The 6,132-nt window shown below is 45.1% G+C and overlaps 1 long non-coding RNA gene across 1 annotated transcript; it reads left to right on the top strand.

Moving 5' to 3' along the window:
• Window positions 1-1,966: 1,966 nt before the first annotated feature.
• On the top strand, window positions 1,967-5,668 carry LOC310682259. The gene is made up of 3 exons (XR_014513821.1): window positions 1,967-2,052; window positions 3,228-3,451; window positions 5,478-5,668. It is a non-coding gene; the product is annotated as an uncharacterized lncRNA (long non-coding RNA).
• The last annotated feature ends 464 nt before the right edge of the window (window positions 5,669-6,132 follow it).

The raw sequence follows: 6,132 nt of genomic DNA, 5'->3' as shown, positions 1-6,132 counted from the left end.
CTCCAGCCTCACATCAAAGTGTTGGAGAGAGAGAGATTGAGTGTTAGAGAGAGGTTGTGTGTATAGATAAGGTTGCTGCTAAGAGCAGCTGCAGATAGTGCAGTTCAGCATTTTTCGTTTAGACCTCATTTAGCTCTGTATATAGTTGTGTATTATAGTTGTAGATAGAATAAAGAAGATATTCTACAGAGCTGCTCTCCGAGTCGTTTATGCTCTGCTTTATTCTGCTATACTCTGCTGTGCGATGACTGTCTTCTTGTGGAAGTGAATCCGGTGCTCACAACTCTAAGCTGTGAGTCCACAGCACTTTGACTTGTTCCTGTGCAGAAGGTGGTCTCTGGAAGTGCTACCCAGCTTGCATAGCCCAGTCGGGGCTGAAGTGGATGAGTCCAGTTGGTGGCACTGGCTCAAGGGCGATGCTGACAGCGCCACCCACGTCCCTCTCCTTTAGTGTGACACTTACTGTAACAACTCTATGCGGACTACCAATACCTATTTTTCTTGGGGGGAAAGCCCTGGTTTTAACAGAAGGGTGGGAAGCTGGGAAGCCTGCATGCTGCACACTGCTGATGAGATAGGAATATTGGAAACTCCCTTACATGGGTACAAACCATGGGTTCATATAGCCCAATATTGTCAATATTAATTCGGCAGCAACTTTCCAGGATTTTACACTAGGATTTTATTCCAGTTTTAGCTGGAGATGCTGGGGATTGAACATGGGACCTTTTGTATCCAAAGCGGATGCTGTACCACTGAGCTATACTGAATTTGTAGAATGGAATGAATGCTCCATGGCCATCTCAAAAGCAAGGGAAGCACAGCAAGGGCCCTGAACCTCGCTCTTTAGAACTTTATCGGGTTTTTCTAACTCTTTGAAAATTATCAAATGCAATATGTTTTCTCATTAACTGATGGGGAGAATGATGGGGGGTGGATTTGGGAGAATTTTTTGACACAGCACGAGTTTGAGCCACCTGGATTAGCAGCTTCAGCTACCACTGGAGCCTGACAGCAACCATGGGGCATACAACAATGATTGAAACACTTCTGGACAAAGACTGCATTTAGCTTTATTGAATTATGTAGCGCATTGACTCATATAGCCTGGAAACTGTAACTGCATAGAGCATGGATAATGCAAAGTAAACACACAGAAACAAATTGGTCTTTAAGCTAATTACTAGATTCATTTAAAAGAAGCACAAGGATAAGATATGCTTGCCAGCCGCTTTGTAATGCAGGCTCTCATGAAATGTTTCCCTGTCATCTCTGGTACAGATCCCCGAATTTTAGACCTACACGGAAACCTAGAATGTGGCTGACCTTTAGCCAAGCAGAGGTCAACACTGAGAATGATGCTTGTGCTATGAAAGGTTTTCGTGACAAAGTTCCGACGACGAAACAAAGTCAAAGCTTTGTGAAATGTCAGTGTTATTGCCGAGCTGAAACGGAGGTGGGTGCCTTGAGGGAGCTGCATTCCCGTCGCAAAATGAGTCACCCTTTTTTTGCCTTCCCAATTTGGCACACTCGTTGGCAAAATGACATGGAGCTGTTCTCGTTGGATTCCAAGCCTTTATCAGCAGAAACTAGCAACTCTCCCAGGCACCCGGCTTGGTCTCCTGTTGACCTCCCGGTCTGCTTTCCCGGCAGGATCCAGGCAGAGGTCACGATAGGCGATCCTTCTCAGCGTGAGAAGAACACACCCCTCTTTCCTGCCCCCCCCGGCAGGGGAAAGAGATAGACAGAAACGTATTTACATGGCTTTATTTCTGTCTCTGCAGTGTTACAGAAAACATGTCTGCTCTCTTCAAACTCCAGCAGACGACTCAACAAACACTTCCTGTGCAGCTCATATTACACTCTGAGCTAATTCCGGTGCTGTCTGTTTCCCACAGACACTCCCAACATCACATGACTTTTCCAAGCAATCAGCTTGCAGCATCATTGCTTCAGTATCGTAACAGTTCTAACATGTACCCACATGACCATATTGAGGCTTTCATGGATAGGGATCTGTGTCCGGCTCTACATCCAGGGAAAGCCCAAAAGGTAGATGTTCTTTCATACTACATTTTTTTAAATTCATGGGTGTACTCTCCCAGTTGTCTCAGCAAATGAGAAGAGTTCCTTCCTCCTTTATTCCATCAGTATCAACAGATAGACAAACCAATGGCTGCAAAAAGGACTACAAAAATTAATTTGATAAGAGGTGGTGCTGTGGGTTAAACCACAGAGCCTAGGACTTGCCGATCAGAAGGTCGGTGGTTCGAATCCCCATGACGGGGTGAGCTCCCATTGCTCTGTCCCTGCTCCTGCCAACCTAGCAGTTCAAAAGCATGTCAAAGTGCAAGTAGATAAATAGGGACCGCTCCTGCGGGAAGGTAAACGGCGTTTCCATGCGCTGCTCTGGCTCGCCAGAAGCGGCTTAGTCATGCTGGCCACATGACCTGGAAGCTGTACACCGGCTCCCTCAGCCAATAAAGCGAGATGAGCGCCGCAACCCCAGAGTCGGTCATGACTGGACCTAATGGTCAGGGGTCCCTTTATCTTTATCTTAAGGTTTTTTGGGGGGATGGAGGGTTGTACATGCTTTGTTGGAGAGACCATTCTCAAGCTTGTATCTCCCCACCCCAGCATCTCACATAATGGGGAATAAGTCAGAGAAGGAATTCAGAGGATGATCTCTGTCTCTGGGTAGGTGGGAAGAGGTGATCCTTCAGGTAATCTGGGGTGGTTCTACACAAGGACTTAATTTTTAAATAGGTTGTTGAGACATTACGAATGGGTCATTGGCAACAGCTCCCCCCCCCCTTTAAAATCTATCAGAACCCTCAAAAAAGTGTAAATCCAGATTAAATGGAGGGAAATACAGCTAGCATTTTGATGCTGCTGATGTCATGCGGACTCTGCAAGAAAGTACGTAACTTGTTTGAGTAACACAAATCCCACAATAGACAGCAACCTGGCAGCACACACAGGCTGGTCCTAAGCCGTCTATGTCAAAATCTTCATGCCAGAATATATTCACATTGGTTTCACAGAGTGGAGTAACCATTTTACCTATTCATCTGTGTCCATCCTTAGTCTTGATTCACCCATTTCTGAAGCAGCATAATAACCAACAAAACAAAAGGCTTTGCCATTGTTTTGGTTCAGCATCACTTCCACAACAGACGAAGCTCTGGCCATTTGGATTTGTGCTAATTGTGTTTTTTCTTCTTCAGCTCAGCTCATGGCTCCCAGAGGAGGCTGGTATGAAGCATCAGCAATGCTATATCGTCAGGGTCATGTCCAAAGAGCCATGCCGGATAGAGCTGAGTCAAAATGGGCTGTGTGGGATCAGTTTAGGGTAAACATCAGGACCCTGGACAGATCACTGTGTCAGACACTGGCAGCAACTGAGCCAAGCAGGGTTGTTGTCTCAGCAAAGTACAGAGACCTACTGAAGGTTGGCTACTCTGGACCTCCACCTGTTCTGAAGAGCTGTCTCTGCTGTATCAGGGGGTGTCCATTGGACAGAAAGTAGGGGGAGACAGACAGATTCCTCCTTGCAAGTCTGAGCCAGAGAGGGGACTGAAACCAGAAAACAGGACATTCCCAACATCCCAACATGCACAGTTCCATTACATTTTGGATCTGAGGGGTGGGGTGGGGGGTTACAATCACATTCAGAGGATTGCTAAACCTCTTTGTAACTGGGATCCCTGATCTCAGGGAGGATTGTAAGTTGATTTAAGCAAATAACCCCCCTTCATGAGTTCCTGCTCAATACAGGAATGTCAGCGGTGGAAGGGACAGGGAAGGAGACATTAGATGTGAGGCAGTGGACACAGTCCCACTCCCCTACAACATTATGCCCAGACTTATTTACTTAAATGCAGAGTAGTATTTCTAGAGATGCTGCGTAGTCGTGTCTTTCTGTACATTCCTTTTCTGAACTACCCTGGCACCAGCTAGCCCGGAATGTTAAGTGATGTCCTGACCTTCCTATCTATCTGTACACATCCTCCCCTTTTCACCCTGGACTCTCAGGAATGTTAAGTGCACTCTGTATGATCTCTGAGTACCACCCTATCAATCATAGATTGTTTACTAAGGAAGTCTCCATGCCTGACCTAACTCTGTGTTCCCTCTATCTAATGATGATTAATGTCTTATACGCAACCCTTGTATGTCCTATACGCAACCCTTGTAGCCCTTGTAACGCACACCACGTGTAACCAATCAGCAGCAAGCACATATGAGGCAATGTTGTAATATTCAATAAAAGGGACTCTCCGACACATGGTCGAGGAGATGCCTCCCAGATGACACCCACCACTCGTCTGTCGCTTATTTCAACCCAACACTTAAATGCATGACTAGAGCCATGGAAGGGGACCATTTTTAATTTTTCTTTAGAGTGCTTTGGGAGACTATCATGCCGTCTCAATATGACAGGAACTAAGCCATAGTTGACGAAAGATCTCCCAACTAATATTCATATTCCATGTGCAGTTACTGTTTTGTATATGTGTTGAGGGGGTCACTTGGCAGCAATGTATGTTGTGACAATATTTAAAGCAGTGTTAACTTTTCCTTTTGCCTGAAGCACGCCAGTGCAGTGGTAAGGTTTAAAACTTGCCCATCGTGCTGAGTAAATAATCATTTAAAGCTATTTTATTCCCAGCTGCACACAATGCAAGCACTTTATGCTTCCCACCTCTGTTGTCTAAAAGCATTTCCAATCCTGCAGAACAGTAGGGGAAAGAAATAATAACCGTAATATCCAGAGAGTGGATCCCAACACTGACTCGAAACAGTTAGTAAAAGTCTGTTCCTTAGATTTACAACTTTAGAGATGGAAATAGAGAGTGGGGAAATAACTCTGGAATACAACTGCTTTCATTCCAGTACAATGAAATCAGATTTTAGCATTCACGCAACTAAGGAGAGCCAGTGTAGCATAGTGGTTAGAGTGTTGGACTAGGACCTGGGAGACCAGGATTCAAACCCCCACAAAGCTCACTGGATGACCTTAGGCTCATTACTATCTCTTACCCTAACCTACGTCAGAGGGAAGTACAGAGGATAATAATGGGGAAGAAAGGTGGGATATGGCTTACGCAACGGCTTTGCTTCTCTTTTATATTTTACCATTTTTTTTGCTCTATAAGACTCACTTTTTCCCTCCTAAAAAGTAAGGGGAAATGTGTGTGCGTCTTATGGAGCGAATGCAGGCTGCGCAGCTATCCCAGAAGCCAGAACAGCAAGAGGGATTGCTGCTTTCACTGCGCAGCGATCCCTCTTGCTGTTCTGGCTTCTGAGATTCAGAATATTTTTCTTCTTGTTTTCCTCCTCCAAAAACTAGGTGCGTCTTGTGGTCTGGTGTGTCTTATAGAGCGAAAAATACGGTATATTGTGGAGGCTAATGTTCTTGTATTTCCCCCCTTCGTCCCTTCCCATTTGTTTTACCTTTTTGTAACTCATCCTAGGAACATGCTGAAGAATGGAATATTAAAAACTAAAGTCCTGTATGTGACTGTGCTAGCCCCGTGCAACAAAAACAACGACGAGTCCTGTGGTATCCATAAAAGACTAACAAACAAATACACTGAAAGCTGTGTGCTGTGGAGGTGCAATTCACCATAAATGTACATCAGCTGTCGAGAGTGGAGATGATTTTCACCTTAAAAATCAGTATGGGGAGGAAAGGGTGGAAGCTTTCTTCCCGCACACAGAACGTTTCGATTATGGATCGAGGACCCACACACCTGCTTTTCCTGAAAAAGCATACTATTAGAAAGGATGTTTCCTGTATCTCATAGCATGGCCCTTATAATACCAAGAAACCAGGATAACTAACTACTGTGCTTCCTTCAGTTCCAAATCTTGATTCAAATATTTTTCTGGCCATACCAAAAAATAGCATGCGTTCAACAAGTCTGCTTCATGTTCAATTCATAATTTCAGGCCAGCTGAATACCAGTTGTTGGGAGGGTGCTGCTACACTCGGATCCTGCCCATAGGCATCTCACTTGCCACTGTGAGGATGCTGGACTACATGGGCCAAGAAATGCTCATATGGGCACAATGTCTGGAGAGCTTGGAGACTGTTAGACTTGCATGCTTGAGGGACAAGCACTGTGC

This window comes from Podarcis tiliguerta (genome assembly GCF_965153285.1).
Source record: "Podarcis tiliguerta genome assembly, chromosome: 7".
In the NCBI taxonomy this organism is placed as follows: Eukaryota; Metazoa; Chordata; class Lepidosauria; order Squamata; family Lacertidae; genus Podarcis; species Podarcis tiliguerta.
The sequence above is the reverse complement of the archived record's forward strand: the minus strand, read 5'-3'. Positions and strand labels throughout refer to the sequence as shown.